Source organism: Notamacropus eugenii, chromosome 3 (genome assembly GCF_028372415.1).
Source record: "Notamacropus eugenii isolate mMacEug1 chromosome 3, mMacEug1.pri_v2, whole genome shotgun sequence".
In the NCBI taxonomy this organism is placed as follows: Eukaryota; Metazoa; Chordata; class Mammalia; order Diprotodontia; family Macropodidae; genus Notamacropus; species Notamacropus eugenii.
The window spans coordinates 79,371,866-79,394,807 of NC_092874.1; the positions used below are offsets into that span (position 1 = coordinate 79,371,866).

General features: G+C 38.7%; 1 long non-coding RNA gene across 2 annotated transcripts in view; it reads left to right on the forward strand.

The window, feature by feature from the left end:
- The window catches only part of LOC140532907 (uncharacterized), a 77,065-nt gene extending 57,881 nt beyond the window's left edge, over positions 1-19,184 (forward strand). For both annotated transcript variants that reach the window (XR_011976733.1, XR_011976734.1), the window contains exons 3-4: positions 9,979-10,116; positions 17,074-19,184. This is a non-coding gene — a long non-coding RNA (uncharacterized lncRNA). The remainder of the gene's footprint in view (positions 1-9,978; positions 10,117-17,073) is intronic.
- The last annotated feature ends 3,758 nt before the right edge of the window (positions 19,185-22,942 follow it).

Consider the following 22,942-nt stretch of genomic DNA (forward strand, 5'->3'; position numbering starts at 1 on the left):
GAATTGTCCAAGGTCACCTATTTTATTAAGAAGCTCTGTTTTTAAAAATCTCTCTTAGCAGGCATGGGGGCACACATCTGTAGTATTTACTAATGGAAGAGATTGAGACTGGTAGATAGCTTGAGATAAGGAGTTCTAAGCTGAAAAAGACCAATGCATCCACACCAAACCTAGAACCAAAGGTGCAAACCCTAGGAGTGGGGAGGCGGCCTAAGGAGGGGTAGATTGGGCCAGGTCAAAAACAGAGCAGATTAAAGCTACCATGCCAGTCAATAGCTGGCCCATGAGGTCAACCTAGATAGAAAGGTAAAAGATAGATGGAGAGATAGATAGATAGATAGGTAGATAGATAGATAGATAGATAGATAGATAGATAGATAGATAGATAGACAGATAGATGATAGATAGATGATAGATAGATGATAGATAGATACTTATTTTTGAAATAAAGGGTCTATATTGATTTAAATGGAAAAATATTTTGTCAATTATTACCATTATCAGGCTGTGTATCTATACAGCAGCCACATTTATCTAAATTCTGTGATCCTACCTATTTTGCTTGCATTCAATGATCAGTTTTGTCAGACAGGGAATTTGACCATTTTTTTCTCCAGCTTTTCGAAGAGCTGACCCAATCAATGTTGTTAGTTGTTACCTAGAAACAGCCCTAGATAAACAGGTTGATTTGGGACAGTATGGTGACACCAATGCAGAACTATTCATCAATTATATGGTTATCTAATCGATTTGCTACTCAACCGACTGGATTCTCTAGTGCTGTTCTGACAAACATCCCAAAACTGAAGAGAGGACAGTGACTACCAAACAAAGGGAGAGTTATGTAAGAAATAAAACTGCTCAAAATATGATCTTAAGTCACCTGAGAGCATGTGGTAAGACAGCAAGTATTTTCATATAGCACTTTTTTTTTTGTACAGTGCTTTACAAATAGGCGATTTTATCCTCATAACAAACCTGGGAACTAGGTAGTCTTATCCCATTTTTAATGATGAGGAAATTGAGGTACATAGAACTTAATTGAATTGTTCAGAGGTACAAGCTATCCAAATCAGAATTTGAACTCAGGTCTTCCTGACTTCAAGTGTAACACTAACCACAGCACCTCCTAGCTTCCTATCCACAGAATCCTAAGAGTAGGAAAGAAATTTACAAGTTCCCTATGGCTCTAAATCTAAGATATCATGATCTCTAATCCAGTTTATAATCCCACCCAATTCAGGATTCTCTTTAATCTATGGCATCCCTAACAACTACTTATTCAACCTCTATTGAAGTGTTTTATATAGATAGAAACTTTCTGCCTCAGTAGATGGTCTGTACCATTGCTGAACTAGTCTAGATGTTTAAAGTTATGTCTTATAGCGAACTGATATATCTGTCTTCCTATACCTTTTCCCTTCCTCTACTGATCTTGTTTTTCCCCTTGGAGAAGGACAAAATAAATCTACACTTTTGTTGACATGAAAGCACTTCAAATATCTAAAGGCAAAGATCATGTCAAAGCTTAGTCTTCTTTTCTTGAATCTAAACATCCTCCATTTTTTCATCTTTTTTTCCTGGTATGTCATGTTTTCAAGACCCTCTCATCATTCTGGACACCCTATCCTGGGGCAAACCTTACATTTTTTGTCTTAAACTCTGTCTCCAGGAAGAGAGCATCATTTTTCATATGTGCTGTGACAAGTTCAGAGCAAACAGAGCAGCTTTTATTTCCATTAATATAGTCTCATTCTATTAATTAAGATTTTATTAGCCTTTTTCTTAGTTACATTATACTATGGCTTCCCTACTACCTTTCATTTTTATTTTATTTACTCTTGTGTGGATATGTACATATGTGTATATACATTATTGTATAGATGGATATATAGTGTGTATATACACATATGAATATATTGTGTGTACATGTGTATGTGTGTATATACATTAGAATGTAACTTCCTCTAGGATAGGGTCTGTTTTGCTTTTCTCTTTGTTTCCCTAATTAACCCTCAATAAGGAAACTGCAGTTTAATACATAAAAACATAAATATCATTTATTATCATTATATTATATTATGTTATGTTACATTATATTACATTACATTATATTATATTATATCATTATAAATACATTAATATATGAATATCAGCACAGTGTCTAGCATATGGAAAGTTTGTTGGTTGATGATCGATTACTCTTGTAGTCAACTTAAAACCCTTGTACCTGTTTTATAAGATAGATCCCTCCATCCCCTGACTTGGGCTCATTCCATGCTATTTTTGTGCAAATCTTTTTTTCATGTAAGTGGCTATGCTAATTTAGCTTTATTTCGCTTTCTTATCGTGGCAAAATTTTCCAGAGTTTTGAGTGTTTCTTCAGTAATTCAAATATTTACAAAACATTCTTCATCATTGGTCTTCTGGAATTAAGTTTGGTCATTGCATTTAGCAGAGTTTTTAAATCTTTCAAAATTGTTGATTTTGTTGTAAAAATTGGTCTCCTGATTCTACTTATTTAGTACTGCATCAGTTAATATGTCTGCCCAAGCATCTCAGAAACCATTCATTTTGTTACTCACTTCATGACAGATTATAAATTCAATATACAGGTTGAGACATACATTTTTAGACATAGTCAATGTGGAAATTTGTTGTGATTTACAAGGCACATTTGTTACAAGAGTGTTATTTTAAGTGGGGAGGGTAGTGAAAGAGAGAAAAAACAAATCCTTGTTCATTGAAAACAACTATCTTTACAATCTTTATTAAGTCCATACTACGTTCTAGGTGTTAATGAAGCAGACAAAAATAGAGCAGTCATATAATTTTGAATGTGGTGTTTGGAAAATCTCAGATATTATGTAATCTGACTCATTTTATAGATAAAAGTAAATGAAGACACAGAGATGTACAGATAGGAATGGTGGAGCTCAGACTCAAGTCCTCTGACTTCAAATCCATCTTTTCCCCCCATTTCATCACACCTACTTCCCTGTCCTCAAAGAATTTACATAATTTCAGAAGCTCCTTGTGATAATTCGGAACCTTGATATTGTTCCATGATATTCCACAATCTGTCATACATCATATCAGATATTCCTTCTAGTGAAGTGTTACTTAGAAATCCAGACACCATACCTTCTATGTCTTCATTTAATCCAATGATAAAACTGATGAATAGAACAGGACCAGGGAAAGAACCCTGTAGCAATCCACCAAAGACCCTCTCCTGGCTGATGCACAGCAAGAGATTCAAAGCACCTCCAATTCCTTCTGCATCTTTGGCTCCTCACTAGTTAATAGCACAACATAATCTTCCTGAGAAGATGGGGGAAGGGGGGAAAGAAGTGCTGTTCTTACAATTCACTTTTTTCCTTATTTAAAATTCAATAGTTTTCATTGTGTTTAATGAAGAGGCTCCCCACTGGGAGAGGAGACAGGTAAAGGTGAAGTTCAGACAATTTAATGATTCCATACAACACTAAGCTTCACTCCAGCATGCCTCACTGAACTCCCTTTTCATTTAAAGAGAGAGCAGGTAGGGTACGTTCAGAGCCAAGAGTGCAGATAGCAAGTTCAGATTTCAGAATTGAATCTTTGGGCATTGAATATTCGATCAGGTCCTCTGCCAGCTTTTCGTGTAAATTGCCTCAGAAACATTGAAAGGGCCACTTGATATCAGGTGGATCAGACAAAGCATGCAGCTGTATCTCATAGCTCCTGCCCATGCTTGTGTTTGAAAAACATCATGCCTTCCCCAAAAGAAATGTTTGAAAATGAGATGAGGCCAGCCATTCATGAAGAACAGAGGTTCCACTAGGATAATACTTTCACGATGATCTGTATTTAGGTTCTAGAGCTCCTTTCCCCCCAGGAACCCTCCATCACTCACTTCTCTCCCATTTCCATCCTTATAGCTACTATGATTGTTAGCACTTTATTTATCTTTATCAGTTTGAAATGTGGTTGGGTCTGAGGCGTTGTGGGGGGAGGGTAGTAAATTATAACAGAGAATCAAAGTATGCCATGACAGTCTGGCACTATTTTTGTGGTCATGAGGGAATTTATTGCCTTACTTAATAGGAAATGCAAGACCATTCATGACCTATAGCAGTCTCCTAATAAACACGACGATATTGATGGTCAGGACGATGATAATGATGACAGTGACAAGGACAGCTATGGCCTCTTAGGAAGGACTGGACCTATGATTTAATTGATTTAGGAAATTCCTGGTGAAGAAAATTCAATTACCAAGGCAGGACCGAACTTTCTGTGCAACTTAAATTCCTAGAGGGTTGTATAGAGCATTGAGAAATTAAATGACTTGCCCAGGGTCATACATCCAGTATGGCTAAGAGACAGGACCTGAAGCCAGGTTTTCCTGGTCTCTAGGCTGTCTGTCTATCCATTAAACCATTGCCTTTCAGAAGCACACTGCATTGAAGGAGTATTGACCAGGCACAAAATTCTTCTTCTACATCTCCATTCTAGGAGAGTTTCTAGACCAAGAGAAAGATGTAATAGTCCATAAGGAACTGAAGAGGAAAGATACCTACATAGAACAATTAGAAAACAATACAAGACAGAATAGCATTAAGTGAAAAGGATGCTTGATATTTTTCCTCTTATTGATTCACTTACTCCACCCAGCACATATATTGCTGTAGACTTGTATCAGAGGGGAAAGTTGATGGGGAGGTGGGAGGGAGGGGAGGATAGCAGGAGACACCATGGCAGGAACTTTGAGTTCAAATCCTGCCTCTGACACTGGCTATCCATGTGGGAAAGTCACAACCTCCCCAAGATTCATTTTTTTCATCTGTAAAGTAAGAAAAGGGATGGCACCTGCTGGCACCTGCCTTACTGGGTTATTGTGATGACCAAATGAGATCACTATGCAAAATCCCTTGGCAAACCTTAATGTGAATGAAGGTGTATGTAAATGTGAGCTATTATTTCTCTTTCCTACCTTTTGGACCTAGAATGAAAGGTCGTACTTTTCTTTCACTGACTGCATACTGCTGTCTCATTTCTTTAAACTCTGACTATACATACATACATACATACATATATACATATATATACACACACACATATATACATACACATGTATACAAACATATATGTATATATACACACATACACATATACATATATGTATATATATATAGTCTGCAGCACATAACTTTGTACTTTATTGCATACTGTTCTCTTAATAGTTTTATGCATATGTCTTGTCTTCTGAACTGCAATGTAAATTCCTCAAGGACTCACTCATATCTCTTTTGTAATCTTCATTGTGTAATCCTCATTATGTTGGGCATAAGCAGTCAAAAAATACTTGTTGATTAATTAACTATCCCTCTGTACAAAATATGAGTATATGAAAAACAATCTCCATCAGTTTTTAAAAGTTAACATGAAATGTGAATTTTTCAGATTTCTTGCCCTACTTGGCTGAATGTCTCTCTTTAAAAGTAGCTTTTTAGAAGAAGAACAATACCCATCTTATTAGTAACTCTGGAAGGAAAACCTATTTATTTAGAGACAATTTACAATTTAGCCACCAGTGAGCTACATTACATGTTCTGACGGCTTCATTTTCCGCACCAATGAAGAAGGGCATCTGTAATGTTCTTCACTCACACACCAGCATAAGCATTGGCATCTGGTTTAACCTGACAAAAGCCAGAGCTTTTGAGAATCAAAGGCTGGAACTCAATCTTTGGCTCCCCCTGTAATGACTATAAACTCAGCTGCTCTCAGGCACTAGACGAGTTAGAGCAAAGCATTGTGGGATGTACTCTTATGGTCTACATCTTGCTGACTTTTTGACAAATCTTGCTGACAGTGTATCTGTGTCATCCTCTACTGAGACTAAAAAACATGGGGATTTTCCAGTTTACCCAGGGAGATGCAAAACTCCTTCTTCCTCATGCTCTTACCACCTTTTTCAATCTGGAAGAAGAAAGCAAAAGAAGAGTTGAGGAGTTCAGTTGTGTTTCTCTTGTCTGTAAACATTAGAGCCACTAGCCCCAGATAGCGGGGTGGCCCCTTCATTGTTCTTTTTCTTCTTGTTGCTCAGAACGAAGTGAAAAACAAACAAGGGAATAAGCAAAACTCTTTATCTGGTTCTTAACATTTTTGCCCTTTCAGCTAATTCTAGCACTAGCCTTCCTGACGCTATACTTAAGAGTCCAGTGTATTCCTTTTTGGTTGCACACAAATACAGCAAACATTTATCAAGTACTGTCTGTGTACAGAGTTCAGTCTGGAGCGATACAAGGTTCAGATAAGATCTCCTCCCTCTTCTCCTGGAGTTAACAGAAGGACTAAGATGCCAACATAGACAACTATAATATACAACATGACATGATAAATGCATTAGTTTTTGTTTGGTTTTTTATGTTTGTTTGTTTGTTTTTTTTTGTGGGAACTAAGAAGGAAAGGCATTACTGACCAGAGGAATTACTAATCAGGGAAAACTTGTCAAGGATGTCATCAGTGACCACCTAATAACTAAATTCAATACTGGTTATCATCTGCTTCTCTACATCTTTGACACTGTTTACCAATCTCTCCTATCAGATATTCTCTCTTTCCTTGCTTTCAGAGATAGCCTACTCTCCTGATTCTCCCCACTATCTCTCTAAACATTCCTTTTCTGTTTTACTGGCTCTTCATCCTCATCCTAAAACCTTGATTTTTGGCCTCCTGGGAAAGTGGCATTTGATTTGGGATTAAAATTCATCAGGATAAGGGAGGAAATTCCATATTAAGGAAATAGTGTGAATAAAGAGAAGGGAATTTTAGCATGTAATGGGTTTTCAGGGGACTGGAATAGTCCACTCCAATATGGCTAAAGTATGGAGTTGATAGAGTGAAATAAGATGAGATAAGATTGGTAAGGTATGATGGGTTCAGATTACCGAGAGCCAAGAATGCCAGGTAGAGCAGTTTAAACTTAATGAGAAATATGGAGTCAGTGAAGATTTCTAAATTCTGGGAAGGTGCTACAGCTAGCTAGATCTATACAGAAGGAGTGCTAGGTTGACCACATTATAAAGGATGGACCAGAGAGGAAGATGGAAGCAACAAATTGTATTAGATCATTGCAAATTTTAGATCAGGAGTCAGCAAACCACGACCCATGAGCCTGTTTTTGTATAGTTAAGTAAAGTTTTATTGTATTTAAAATTGGAAAAAACATTCTTAGTTCATGTGCAGTACAGATTTAGTCTCTCAAGCCATGCTTTGCCCACCCGTGGTCTAGAGAGATGATAAAGTTATACCAAGGTGGTGACGATAGAATTAAAAAATTACAAGTGGTAATGGATTTAATATGAGATGAAGAAAAAGGAAGAGTGAAAGAAAACCCAAAGGTTATGGATGAGAAAGACAGGGTGAATAGTAAATGAACTCAAATAGAAATAGTGAGGAAGAGGTTTAGGAGTCGAAATAAAAATAACCAGCTCAGTTTTGGATATGTTGAGGTTGAAGTGCTGGTGGGTCCTTCAAATTGAGAATTCCTATAAGACCGTAAAGATGCTGTTCAGTAGCTCAGAAGAAAGGACAGAAAAAGAAATATAGATTTAGGAGTCATTTAAATAATGGTGATGTTAAAGCTATGGGAATGAATGAAATTTTTAATAGTTCACAGAGAAAGACAAAGGGCTCCAAGGATTGACACATTAAAAAATCAGGTAGAACATGAAGAATCAATGAAGGAGATCACAAAGTGATTAAAAAGATAAAAGGAAAATCATGGGAATGAAGCAGTGAGTAAGTACTTACAAAGCACCTCCTTTGTGCCAGGCACTGTGCTAAATGCTGAAGGCAAAAGATAGTTGCATATTTTAGCCAAGCATTCCAGAAGGATAACACAGGCACTGAGCTCAATATTGAGTAGAAAAAAGAGAGAAGCCTAGACTGCTTTTGGGGAATTATGCAGCACTTATAGTGATCCCAAGCAGATCCTTTGCACAAAACCCAATTGTTGTAATATTAATATTCCTTTTATGTCACTATCTGACTATAAATTATGAAGCAATAAAATTGTCATAGAGTCAAATTACAAGTGACCCAAAGGACAGTGTAGAGACATATTTGAGCCAGTAGGCAGAGATATACGAATTGTGATTACTTTCATGAAAGACATAATATGAAAGTTACCTAAGAAATGTTTGATCTTTAATGAATACTGCTTACATGACTATTTGAGCAACTTCAGGCAAAATACAAGTGGTAGTGCATGGATAGACTGAGTACTACATCAGTATCCACTGAATGTTAGAAGTCCTTCAGGAAGTCCTTCAGTACATGAGTAGATCCTCAGACTTATTGGAGAATATAGAGAAGAATCACAAAGGATGAGAAAGTGGGTTTTTTCTGTGCGCTATTGGAGATTGTATCAATTGTAACAATAACAACTTTCATTTAATGCTTTAAAGAGCATGTAATATATGTTACCTCATTTGATCCTTACACCATCCCTGTGAGATAGGTGCTACCATTATCCCCATTGTGCAGATGAGGAAACTGAAACTGAGAGAAGTTACTTGCCTAAGATCAGACAGCTAGTAAGTGTCTGAGAGAGAATTTGAACTTGTCTTCCTGACTCCAAGTCCACTGTTCTATTAACTGAACCACCCTCAATGAAATATCAAAGTCTAATTATGGAACAGTCATCTCTCTAATTTTTTTCTTTTTATTGTCTACACATAGTGCTAGTAAGAGATTTTTATGAAAACTGGGGTAAAAAGAAGTCATGAAAGAAGAATTCACAAACTGTGTGACAATATTTTTTTCTATTTTTCTTTTTCCCTTCTTTCCTTCCTTCCTTCCTTCCTTCCTTCCTTCCTTCCTTCCTTCCTTCCTTCCTTCCTTCCTTCCTTCCTTCCTTCCTTCATCTCACCCAGGTTAGTAATAACAATCACAGGCCCAGTCTCAATTCTGATTGGCACAGAAACTTTGATCTGCTCCTTTTCCTGACCTGGGTCACTTTGTCACTCCTTAGGTAGTCTGGTAAATCTCCAAACAGTATGGGACTTAGTGTATTGATGCCAGACAGTATACGTATCTGATTGGCTTTAGCCCTAGCTTTAGTTCAGAACTCCTGAACTCAAGTGGTCCACCAGTTTCAGCCTCCCCAACATCAAGGACTGCAGGTCTATACCATCTGTCTTTCCAGGTGTTAAATCTGTTATTTATTACCAACACTATTTTCTGAAATATTATACTCATTTTCTAAATGAGTAAACCAGCCAGGCTACCTGGATTTAAGGCCAACTGTGCTACTGCTACATCGTCATATCATCACAGATTTAAAGTTCAAAAGGACCTCAGAGGTCATTTAAGTCTATCTCCCTCATTTCATAAATAAAGAAACTGGAAAATCCATAGAGGTTAAATGAACTTCTAAGGTCATATAGATTGGCAGAGTTTAGACTTGAACCCAGATCATCTGACTCCAAAACCAGTGCTTTTTTCCTTGATGCTATATACTATGTATTAAGTAGCCCTCACTTACCTTATTTGTTGAATGGGGATAAAAAGACTTATCCCCTTTTTTACCACAGGTTTGTATGATGGTATGTATGAAATTGTAAATTAGGAACTTGTACTAGAAAACCTCTATTGCCCTTTCCATCTCTGAAATTTCACAAATTATGGAGCATAAATTATTATATGGAAGGTATTAAAATGCTGATTCCATGTGAGCTAAGAAACTACCTGAAGCTGGTACCAGAACCCTGGTCTCCTGGCTCACCATCATATTACATGTGCTAAAAACTACAAAATTCAGTCCATGGTTTTCTTAATGAAAGATTTCATTTGACTAGAAGTAGCTTCAGTGTAAACTTTTCTAGAAAACAAATTCCAAGTTTGAATTTAAGGCAGCACTTTACATAGAGTAGTGTATGTCATTGCTTTTTCAAGTGGGTCTGAAACCACCTTATTATATTTCAGGAAACAAGGACAGAATGAGGCAAACTCTTGCATTTACAAATCTCTCTGGTTGAAATAATACATAAGCTGCCCCATTGCCATTTCTCCTTCCTTTTGGTATCTGATGAAAAGAGCTTACAGATGTAAACATGACATCTGGTAAGTATAACAGACCACATTTAGGGTGTTCTGTCTTGTTCTGGGGGCCCTGTCTTAGGATAAACATCAGCAGTCCGAAGGGTAGCAATCAGGATGGTGAGAGGACTTGGAAGCAGGTCATTGGAGGATTGGTCAAAATGAGAATACTGAACTTGGACAATAGAAAACTTAAGAGAAGTATTAGTTTTGTCTATAAATCGGAGAATTCAGAGCAGGAAGGGACTTGACAAATATCATCCAGTCTCAATGAGTCAGTTTGTTATTCAATGAGTCTTTGTAAAAACATCTCCTATGTGCCAGGCACTATCTTAGGCACTGGAGATGATACAGAACAAAATGAAACAGCCCCTGACCTCAAGGAGCTAACATTTGATCATGAAAGACAATATGTATATGTGTATGTAAGTATGTATGTACATACATGTGTATATGTATGTATGTATTATATATATATATATATATACATACATGCATGTGCCTGTGTGTGTGTATGTAATTGATAATTTCATAGGTTCCATTACCAGGGGAGAACTTCCTCTACCAAGGCACATTGGAATCTTCTCTGCAGTTTATAGTTCTAGAGAGTTAACTGCAACGTTAAGTGGTTTGCCAGGATCATATTACCACTATGTGTCAAAGGCAGGGCTTAAAGCCAGGTCTTCTTGACTCTGAGGCCTGCTCTCAACTAGAAAAGGCTGTCTCTTTCATATATAAAAATTATGCAAAAGAAATTTAAGGTAATTTATAGATAAAGAAACCAAAGGCCAGAGGAGATAAATGATCTATTCTTTTCACTCCAACACATTGAAAGTGTGAAAGGATGTCATGCAGAAAAGACTCTTTTGGTTTTATCCCCCAGAAACAGAACTAGGACTAGTGCTTAGAATATATACACACACACACACATATATATATATGCACACACACAAATTATACACATACATACACATGCATACACACATATATATATGTACAGAAAAAGAGAGAGATAACTTAGCAAACCTTAGATTGCTAAGGAAATGCTGTCACCGTCATTGATTGTTATTATGGAGAAACTCCCTAACCAATTGTGCTTTCAAAATTCAAATGGGTCTTCTAATGAGTTAGTGAGATTTTCATCTGCTAATTCTTTCTTTTTTAAATAAAAAGAACAGTTGTACTAGATGACCTGTGAGACTCTTTTTAACATATAGATCTATGATCCTGTGGTCTATAAATAGAGGTCATTAAGTAGAGCCAGATGGCCTTTTTAAGGGTGACTGTAGAAGGGATATGCATGTTGGGTGGGACTGGCCTAGGAGTTCGCTAAAATCCTTTCCAAATGAGATTCTATGAGTCTACATAGAGCAGGTTAATAGAAGCAGTAGCCCCAACATTTGGCTCCTTCAATTTGCTGACAGCCATTTTAATATGTCACAAGTGTTTGAACTAGTATTTCCAGGACCTTCCCATGTGAGGGATTAATTAGAGAGAACAGATGTTCTTGGTCCCTTTTCATTTGCTCACACTCACATGCCCCCCAAAAGTGGCAAAGCATTTGCCCTTCTACGATCATTTGGTAAATGGTCAAGCCATGGACAAGGACATGGTCTGCCAAATCTAAGTACATGAAGAGCATGTTGGGGGCAAGTTGAATCTCAGAAGGAATTTTTCTTTTGTCATTTGTAAGAGAATGTGTGACTGACTCCCTCTTGCCAGAGAGGAGGAGAGAACCAAACACGCCAACCTTAGAATGCAGGGTACAATGGCTTCCTGTAGGAGAGAGCATGTGTTTCTCTTTCTATTCTGTGTCCTGAGGCTTCCCAGTGCAACCTATCTCTTTGTACCTTAATAAGTGACTGCAAAGAAGCTTTTCTGAGGTAAGGAAAACCCTCCCTTCCAAAACAACTGGGTTTTTTAGCTGAAGTTTTTGCCATCAGCAATTTGCAGTCTTTTGAACTTAAATTAAAGCTTTGATACCTATTTTATATGAAAAAGCCCCCAACATAAAACATAATTACCATAATGAAGATGTATTGCTTCTCCTTGGGGATTTATAGCAACTATTTTGTTCAATTTACTGAGGAATGTTGAGCTGAGATGGCAATGTAACCCCCTCAAGAGAAACTACCCAAGATAATTCCTAAGTAGAGTAGATGAAACAAACTGGGAGGGGAGGCAATTATCTGTGCAGTCAAATATCTGTAGCTTTTGGAGATGGATGCATGGTGCTTTCAGCCAGTTGAAGGAGGTAGCCTTCAAAGGGGGTATTTTGCTTTGGATTCTGTTGATAACATCACATAATAAAATAATAATTTGCATATCCACAGTAGCTTTCATCTCACAGGCCTCATACACTTGCCATTACCCTGTCTCTATGTAAGTCAATGCTCTTGTTTTATCTGTTGCTAACCAGGGTCCCTGATGGACCAAGTGACCTGCCCAGAGGCCAAGAGGCAAGAGTGGATTCTTGACTACAAGTTAATTCTGTCTTCTGGGATATTTCAGCTCTCTCATTTTTCACAGTTAAACTAATTTATACTCTTTTCTTACTCAAACAAATGTCCTTTAAAAAAATCCATTTGGAATCACCCCATTAGTCTGTAAGCAGAGCTTTCTGAAAAATGGCATATTCGGCATGGAATTTCTATCCGGTTCATGCCAGGAGAATTTCAGTCAGGATGCACTTATTGAATGCTTCCTATGTGCCAGGGACTGTAACATAAGTCCTGGGGATACAAAGAAAGACAAAAACTGTCCTCATTTTCAAGAAGCTGTCATTCTTATAGGGGAGACAGCTTTCAAATAACTATGTACATTTAAGATGTATACAGTGAAAGTAGAAATTAGTCTCAGGGGAAGGCAATAGAAGCTAGGCAACTGAGAAAGGCCTCCTGACACAAGTAGGGTTTGCACTGAGTCTTGGAGGAAGCTAGGAGGCAGAGTTGAGTGGGGAGGGTGATGCCAGTAAAAAACACAGACTAGAGTGCTCCAGGGACAACAGGACCATAGAGTACATAGAGGGGAGTAAAGCATAAGAAGACTGAAAAGGTAGAAAGGGAACAGGCCATAAAGCACTTAAGTGCCAGACAGAAGAGGAGAGAGAAGACAGGATGGATTGGAGTGGGGAGATGGTCTAATCTAGAGAACAAGAACTATCTCATCTTTCTATCTCTTGAGGCCAAGAATAATACTTAAAACATATTGGTTGCTCACATTTTTGTTGGATCGAATATCTATTGCAGAGGATGAAGAAAATTAGAAATCCTACAAAGGGCTTTACATGTCCTTCCTTATGTAGCAGGCCCTCAATCAATGCTTACTGAATTGAATTCCGTTATTAATGAGGAGATTATCTTAATTGACCGGCCTTTTCCCTTTTGCCCAATGGCTTTTAGAGGCCTGGAAAGTGGGCATGGTGGGAGCAGGAGAAAAGAGAAAGGGGATTGACATGCCTTGGTTATAGCAAGGCATATTTTTGTTTAGTTCCATAACATCAAAGAGAGGCAACCTTTGCATGGTGGTTGGAGAATCAACCTTAGTCACAAAGACCTGACTTCAAGTATCACCTCTGACACCTCTGGCTAGGGTCCCAGAGGTAATCAATTTAACTTTTCAGTGCCCAAAGTAACTTCCTAAGACTAAATTGCAGAGTAGGTAATGCTATGCATTGATATAGGTTTCCTCACTGGTAGTTCCCTATACAAATGGAATCACAGAACTAGTTTAAAAATATATATATATATAGGGGGAGGAGCCAAGATGGCAGAGTAGAAAGGTATACATATGCTAGTTCCAAACCCACAGCCCATAAAATACCTGTAAAGAAGAACTCCCAACAAATTCTGGAGCAGCAGAAGCCACAGAACAACGAGTAGAGGAGATTTCTGTTCCAGAGGGACCTGAAAAACCAACACCAAAGGTCTGTCATGCACCAGACCCGGAGCAGAGCCCAGCCCTGCCTTGGCCACAGCACCAAGAGGAGTAGATCCAAGCAGGCTTTAGGGATGGAATTTCCAGCAGCCACACAGGTCCCTCCACCCACAGGTGCTAAAGGTCAGTGAGAGAGTCTTTTTTGGCTCTCCAAGAGGGGAGTGGGGTGTCTCCATAACTCAGGACCCCTCAGGAGGCATCAGCAGAGGCAGCAGCGGACAAGGGCTCCCAAAGCAGGCAGGAGCTCGGATCCATTGTTGAAGGTCTCCACACAAACCCCCTGAGGGAACTGAGTCCCCTGTGGCTGCCCTGAACTGAACTCACACTGAATAGCAGCCCTGCCCCCGCCAAAAGCCCTAAGGCTGGGAAGCAGCATTTGAATCTCAGACCCCAAGTGCTGGCTGGGCAGATCTGGAGGCGAGGTGGGTGTGGAGAGGACACTCAGAAGTCAAGTCACTGGCTGGGAAAATGCCCAGAAAAGAGAAAAAAAATATGACCATAGAAGGTTACTTTCTAGGTGAACAGATATCTCCTCCCATCCTTTCGGGTGAGGAAGAACAAGGCTTACTATCAGGGAAAGACACAGAAGTCAAGGCTTCTATATCCCAAACATCCAGAATAAATATTCAATGGGCTCAGGCCATGGAAGAGCTCAAAAAGGATTTTGAAAATCAAGTTAGAGAGGTGGAAGAAAAACTGGGAAGAGAAATGAGAGAGGTGCAAGAAAAGCATGAAAAGCAGGTCCACACCCTGCTAAAGGAGACCCAAAAATATGCTGAAGAAAATAACACCTTGAAAAATAAGCTAACTCAACTGGCAAAAGAGGTTCAAAAAACCAATGAGGAGAAGAATGCTTTAAAAAGCAGAATTAGCCAAATGGAAAAGGAGGTCCAAAAGCTCACTGAAGAAAGCAGTTCTTTAAAAATTATAATAGAACAGATAGAGGCTAATGACTTTATGAGAAACCAAGAAATCACGAAACAAAACCAAATGAATGAAAAAATGGAAGATAATGTGAAATATCTCATTGGCAAAACAACTGACCTGGAAAATAGATCCAAGAGAGACAATTTAAAAATTATGGGACTACCTGAAAGTCATGATCAAAAAAAGACTCTAGACATCATCTTTCATGAAATTTTCAAGGAAAACTGCCCTGAGTTTCTAGAACCAAAGGGCAAAATAAATATTGAAAGAATCCACCAATCACCACCTGAAAGAGATCCAAAAAAAGAAACTCTTAGGAACATTGTGGCCAAATTCCAGAGTTTCCTGGTCAAGGAGAATATATTGCAAGCAGCTAGAAAGAAACAATTCAAATATTGTGAAAATACAATCAGGATAACACAAGATCTAGCAGCTTCAACATTAAGGGATCGAAGGGTGTGGAATAGGATATTCCAGAAGTCAAAGGAACTAGGACTAAAACCAAGAATCACCTACCCAGCAAAACTGAGTATAATTCTTCAGGGGAAAAATTGGTCTTTCAATGAAATAGAGGACTTTCAAGCATTCTTGATGAAAAGACCAGAGCTGAAAAAAAAAATTTGACTTTCAAACACAAGAATGAAGAGAAGCATGAAAAGGTAAACAGCAAAGAGAAGTCATAAGGGACTTACTAAAGTTGAACTGTTTACATTCCTACATGGAAGGACAATATTTGTAACTCTTGAAACTTTTCTCAGTATCTGGGTACTGGGTGGGATTACACACACATACACGCACACACACACACACACATAGAGACAGAGTGCACAAAGTGAATTGAAGAGGATGGGATCATATCTTTAAAAAATGAAATCAAGCAGTGAGAGAGAAATATATTGGGAGGAGAAAGAGAGGAATGGCATGGGGCAAATTATCTCTCATAAAAGAGGCAAGCAAAAGACTTTTTAGTGGAGGGAAAAAGAGGGGAGGTGAGAGAAAAACATGAAATTTACTCTCATCACATTCCACTAAAGGAAGGAATAAAATGCACACTCATTTTGGTATGAAAACTTATCTTACAATACAGGAAAGTGGGGGTGAAGGGGATAAGCAGGGTGGGGAGGATTATGGAAGGGAGGGCAGTGGGAGGAGGGAGCAATTTGAAGTCAACCCTCTTGGGGAGAGGCAAGATCAAAAGAGAGAATAGAAGCAATGGGGGGCAGGATAGGATGGAGGGAAATATAGGCAGTCTTACACAACATGACTATTATGGAAGCCATTTGCAAAACTACACAGATATGGCCTATATTGAATTGCTTGCCTTCCCAAAGGGAATGGGTGGGGAGGGAGGGATGAAGAGAAGTTGGAACTCAAAGTTTTAGGAACAATTGTCAAGTTCTGTTCTTGCTACTAGGAAATAAGAAATACAGGTAATGGGGTATAGAAAGTTATCTGGCCCTACAGGACAAAAGAGAAGATAGGGACAAGGGAAGGGAGGGATGAGGGATGTTAGAAGGGAGGGCAGATTGGTCATAGGGGCAATTAGAATGCTTGGTGTTTTGGGGTGGGGGGAGGGGATAAATGGGGAGAAAATTTGGAACCTAAAATTTTGTGAAAATGAATGTTAAAAGTTAAATACATAAATTTTAAAAAAAAAGCAAAAATAAAAAATAAATTAAAAAAAATATATATATATGGATGAAGGTGAGGTTCATACACACACACAGTGTATACAGTCTTACAAACCACTCTACAGAACAATTGAGCCTAAAATCTAGCCTGTGAGGCTGGTGTTATAATTAATCCTTTTTCATCTGGTAAGGAAACAGGCTCCAAGAATTCAGGCTACCTGTCTTTGGCCATGTAGCTAGTAAATGAGGAGGGAATTGAATGCCTGACTTTTAAGTTCAGCTTTCTAGCCACAGTGTTATTTGGCTGTTTGATTCCAGGGCCCTAGTTTCCAAATCCAGAGCACCCCACAACACAACAATCAGCTAAAATTCCAAAGCCAAATCATTTGCCCAGATAATACAAAGCTAACCAAATGCCAACCTGACACAAATGGTAAATAAGTCATTCAGTTCTGAAATATGTGTTATTTTTTGTTTTTCATTTCAGGGAATGTTTCTGGCTTTTGAGTTCAAAGAAGAAACTTCATGTTTGTGGATATGAGGTCCCCTCATTCCCCCTGCTTTTCTGTGGGAAATGGGATTTGTGGAGAGATGGGAAAGAAAACCTCAGAATCCCCGTGGATAGGAGGTGGCAGGCTGTTCCTGGTAGAGAAGAGACTTGGAGTGAGAGTTTGTATAGTTTGGAATGGATAGTATGGCAAAGAAACTGAGCTCACCTATTTGATTCTCCCACAGCACATCAATCCACACAAGCCAGGCTCAATCGGGAAGATGGGGGGTGGGGTGGGAAGGTCATGATTCTTCCCAGAGAGGCTGCATTCACCCTTTTTCTCTGGATACATTAATGCAGCCTTTCCAAGAATTTTTTCCCACAATCTTGATAAGAATGCTACTGAAGAACAAATGCCTGGGATGGCCTTGGGCCGCTCTCTCATGGCATTGTCTCCAGCTTCTCTGTGAATTAGACAGTCTAAGCCACTGCACAGCTGGGTGATGGTTTTCCATGCATATGTGCTTTTGGTGGGGCGGTGAGGGAGGGAGAAGGGGAATATTACAACACAAGATTAATTATGTTTCCTGGGCCACAACAGATTGTTAGCTAAAACAATTGGGAAAGAAGTAACCCTCCCCCCCCCCCCCCCCACCTTTTTTTCCTCCTTTACCTTCCCTTTCCTGAACTTCCTTCTCAGAAAGCAGATCTGCCATGGTAGCAAAGAGCAAGTACTAAACCTGGTAATCTCCAATCCATTGTTCCCAGAGCAAGAGCGAGCCCCACATACTGCTGAGTCAATATTTAGTTCCACTAAAGGTAGAATCATGCAGTGGGGGGTAAGGAAGGGGGGGTATCTCTGAACAGCCCATGAGGACTGTGATTTTACTACCCGGCTGTGTATCTCAAAACTGAGTGATCTCAAAGCTATAAACACATCCACTCAAAAGGAGATAAAAAGGAAAAGAAATGGAGGAGAGGAGCAGAGAGATTCATCCTCCCTCTACTCCAGAAGACAGTTTACCTCCTCCTTCTTTCCCCACCGCCCCCCATTGCCTTATAAGGACCAGCTGGGCACTGAGGGTCATGTGGGTCTAGATACAGTTGTGAATGGTGGTAACAGGAAATAGCTTTGTTTGAGGAAACAAAATAGCTCATGTTCTTTCTGCTTTGCTTGCTGGGCAAAAATGCTTAGGGGATGATGTCATGGACGGTATTTGAATAATTTCTTTCTGCTGCGGCTGAACTTTAAAAAAAACTGACAAAACTCCCCCCTTCAGAGGTAATTTTCTGAAATTTGAATGCCCCCGGGACAGTTTTCAGAGTCCTAACACATTTGTTGTGGACCAAGTACAGCAGAACCCTGTGGTCACCCCTCTCTCAGAGCATTGCTGTGTAATCATGTCTCCCCAAACATAGCTGCTCTCAGCAAATTTGAGATGTAGCATAATTAGGTTATGGTAGGGGGCTCAGCCCTGTCCTCCAACATAAGCCATCAGCATCACCAAAGAGCTTATTTTTATCACTTTTCAGGGTTTTTTTTTTCATATTTGAAGCATAGCTGCATGCATTTTGCTATTTATAAATATTGCAAGAATCTCTGGTAAATAGAGGTACACACTGTACCTGTCTGGTTGGATGGCTGCTAGGCAGTGAATTAAGTATTGAATTTTCATCCTGTGATTTTTGGCAGCAGAAGATCAACTCAGCATGTCCGCAGCCTGGGTTTTTATAACCTTTGGGAAGGAGATTTGGCCAAGACACTGAATCTTACACTGCTCTTAAAGAAAAGTGCCCTTTTAACTTTGCACCCTGACATTTATCTTTTATATGCATACCAAATCCTAAAGAACTCAAGGTGGCTTATCAGCTTGATAACATTTATAATCATTTACAGTTAGAGAGTATTTTATGGTTACAAAGTGTTTTACATACGTTATCTTATATAACTCTCACAGCAACCTATGAGGTAGATAGTGTTGTTCACATCCATTTTATAGACACAGAAACTGAGACTTAGGGAAATAAAGTGACTTGTCTGAGTGTTAAAACCAGAATTTGCACTCAGGACTTTCAATCTGTGATGTGTGTGTGTGTGTGTGTGTGTGTGTGTGTGTGTGTGCGTGTGTGTGCAGAAAGGGGTGCTGAGAAGATATATGTTCTCACCCCAAACAGTGAGTAATGATAAGAATTTCAGGGTAACGTGGCAGTCCCAGTGGGGGATTTTATATTAAGCTATAGAAATACAGTTTTCAAGTATAAGATATAGGAATAAAAAGAAAAGGAACGAGCATAAGAGGAATGAGAATACATATTTCTTTCTTTTCTTCCTCTGATTTTTTTTTTTAACCAGACCTGTGATTTCTTTGGCAAAGTCAGCTAAATGGTCGATAGAAGCCTAGATGTGGAGTTAGGAAGACCTTTAGTTCCAATTCTATTTCTAGTGCTTATTAGCCCTATAACATTAGGTAAATCACTTAACCAATCTCAACCTTGGGAGGTAACAACAGCACTTGTCATATAGAGGTGTGGTGGTGGTAAAGTGAGGTAACATATATAGAGATATATGTATGATATAAATGCTAGTTACTGTCATTGCCCTTATTTTTATTATTGTTAGAGGGAACTTCCAGTGAGAAAGTTCCCTCTATCAATATAGAGAGGCACCTGCTCTGTAACTTAAGAGTCTTAGAGTTGACTCTGTGGAGGTACAGGGATGCAGACAGAGATGGAGAACAGCAGTGTACATTCATGTTCCTTTGAGGGAAAGCACAAGAGATGGGGACCTTATTACAATTGATATAGTAGAAAGAATCCATAGAAATCATATCTGCTCCAGCCTCTCTTATTTTGTGAATGAAGAAACGGGATCAAAATAAATTTGATGATTTTCCCAAAGCCAGAAAGCTAGCTATCAGAGAGCCAAGACTAGAACTCAGCCCTCTGGATGAGTAGTACAGCTCTTCCCCTTACACTTTGCTGCCTCCCATAGGTTAAACAAGGAAACACATTGTGGAAAGAGTACTGAACTAGACCCCAGGGTATGTGGGGTTGAGTCCCAGCTCTTGTGCTCCACAGCTATATGACCATACAAGTCATTTAGTTAGATTCACTAGTTAACATTTTCTTTCTTGGTAAAAATGAAAAGCTTGTACTGGATGATCTCCAAGGCCATGTCTAACTTGAAATGTGTGAAGTCATAATGGGAGCTGCATCTGTTATTAAAGGACCAACAGAAATATCTTGTTCATTTCATTCCTTTGTATGGGGTTTTAATTTTGCACATTTCAGAGGGACCAAAGCTGCACATTGGTCACATGGCAACCAACAGTGGTGATGCAGTGGAAAGAACTCAGGATCTAGAACCATAATACTTGTGTTCAAATTCTACGTGTTTGACTTTGGAAAATTCATTTTACCCAGCTTGTGCCTCAGTTTTGTCACTAATACATGTTTGCGGATTCTATAAAAGTGAGAAATTAGGACTAGAAAACCACAAAGGTTTACTCTACTTCTAAATCATACAAGATAGGTTTTTTATTTTGTTCTGTTTTGTTCTTTTACTGATGTTTGCCCCATTCCTGGAATGTTAGCATCTTTAACTTAAAGTTACCTAACTTAAAGTTAGTATCTTTAACTTAAAGTTATCTGACAGGGATGATTAGGCCAGGTCTGGCAGGTCAGGGAGAAATCAGAATAGCCCAAACTTATTCATTGTTATTAGTACTGACTTTCTTATCATTTGTTGTTTCTGGGCTGTTTGAGTCATGTCTGATTCTTCATGAGCCTATTTGGGGTTTTCTTGGCAAAGATGTTGGAGTGGTTTGCCATCTCATTCTCTGGCTCATTTTACAGATGAAGAAACTGAGGCAAACATAGTTAAGTGACTTGTCCAGGGTCACACAGCTAGTAAGTGTCTGAGGCTAGATTTGAACTTAGGAAAATGGATCTTCCTGACTCCAGGCCTGGTACTGTTTCCACTGATAATACAATATAAAATTGTATCATATATTTATCAATAGTTAATATATGATTATAAAATATATTATCTATTGTAATGATATATAATAATGATTAACTATAGTAGGACATAATTTGAGATTATATAATGCCTTAAAATTTTGGAAAGGCTACAATTTTTTTGTTGTTCAGTTGTTTCAGTCATATCTGACTCTGTGACTCCATTTGGGGCAGTCTTAGCAAAGACTTTGGAGTGGTTTTCCATTTTCTTCTCTAGTTCATTTTACAGATGAGGAAACTGAGGCAAACAGGGTTAAGTATCTTGCTTAGAGTCACACAGCTACTAAGTGTGAATGTTACAATAGATTATCTTATTTATGGCTTTCAAAAGGTCTGTAAAGTAGATACTAAGGTATTATTATTCATTTTTCGTATAGGAAAACTGAGACTAAGACTAGGTGAATTGCTCATGGACATATATCTCATATGCATTATGGATATGAACCCAGATCTCTTCTGACTCTTAAGTTCATTGTTCTATGTTTCACTGTCTCTGTTAAGTAGTATCCCTGGAGGTACTGGCTTCATATCTATCCAAAACCATGTTAAAGTTGTCAGTAAAAATGACCAAATACCGAAATCAAATCTTCTTCCATTTTATGCAGCTCAGTTTGGTGACTGATAAGAATCATTTTCCATTGGGAGTAATTCATCACTGAATTCCCAAACTTGTTCTGCCAAACATCAATGGTCAGCACCATAACCAGGAAGAAGGTCAGTGGGCACATTTGACTTCCACATATTTGGTAGCAAAAGATAGAACAATCTAGTTAAAAGGAGGTTCCAGGTACAACAATGGACTTTTCACTGCTTCCTCTTCAGGCTGTACTTCTAACATTTTCAGTGGCATTATGAGAATATTATCCATCTACAGTTTCTGTCTAATATAGCAGTACTGTTGGACTGACTTTATGGTTTATCCCCTATAGGTATGTCATAGTCTGGAAAGGAGGCAGACTGCATCCACTATAGTAATGCAAAATTCTTTTGGGTCATTATGGCTGTTGCTTAGGAGGTTTCTGAATTATTTCTAGACTCACAGCAGTCAGTGCAATGTTGAGCTAAGACATGGACTAGATGACCTCTTAGATCCCATCCAGCTCCAAATCTGTAATCCTCTGCTGTGATGAATGCCACAAGTTTCATCAGCACCTTTTGTTATCTCAGAAACTATGTTGGTTTTCCTGCTACCCTAGTGAAGTAGAGTTAATTGGACAAAAGTAGGAGGTGAAGATGGGTGCCTATCATCACAAGTGGAATAGATGCTTGTGTTCATCCATAGGAGCTGCTCAGAGTTATTAGAATGCAAATACTACATTTAAACAGTGCCAACTGGGTGAGTGACAGAAACCAGGAAATTCTCCTTGAGGCTGGTAAAACTTACTTGTAATTGGGAATTTCTCCATAAGGAAACATAGTGGTTTTCCCTGTACCACCTTGTTAGTTTATATGGGATGAGATATATTGTGCATAATCGTCTAAGCAGGCATGTCCCAAATAACAAGCCCTGACATTAGCCAAAGTCGAGCTGAAGGAAAGAAAACAATGATCAGAGTGAAAGGTCATGAGTAGGTGTTAAATTGGCTCTTTTAGTGTACTGAGTGAAACATTCTGCCTTATTACCATGGGCTGGGGGAACATGGCAATGTGGAGGACTCAAACAAAAGCAGCCCAGTTGACTAAGGGTGTGTAAATCTGAAGCCACATTGTTTCATTCACACTCAGGTCTGCTCAGGTATAGCCCTAGACTTATAAGTAAGCAGAGTAAATCATCTGAGAGTTACAAATGGCCTGGTTATATATATATGCATATATATGTATGCACTTATACATGTATGTGTTGATC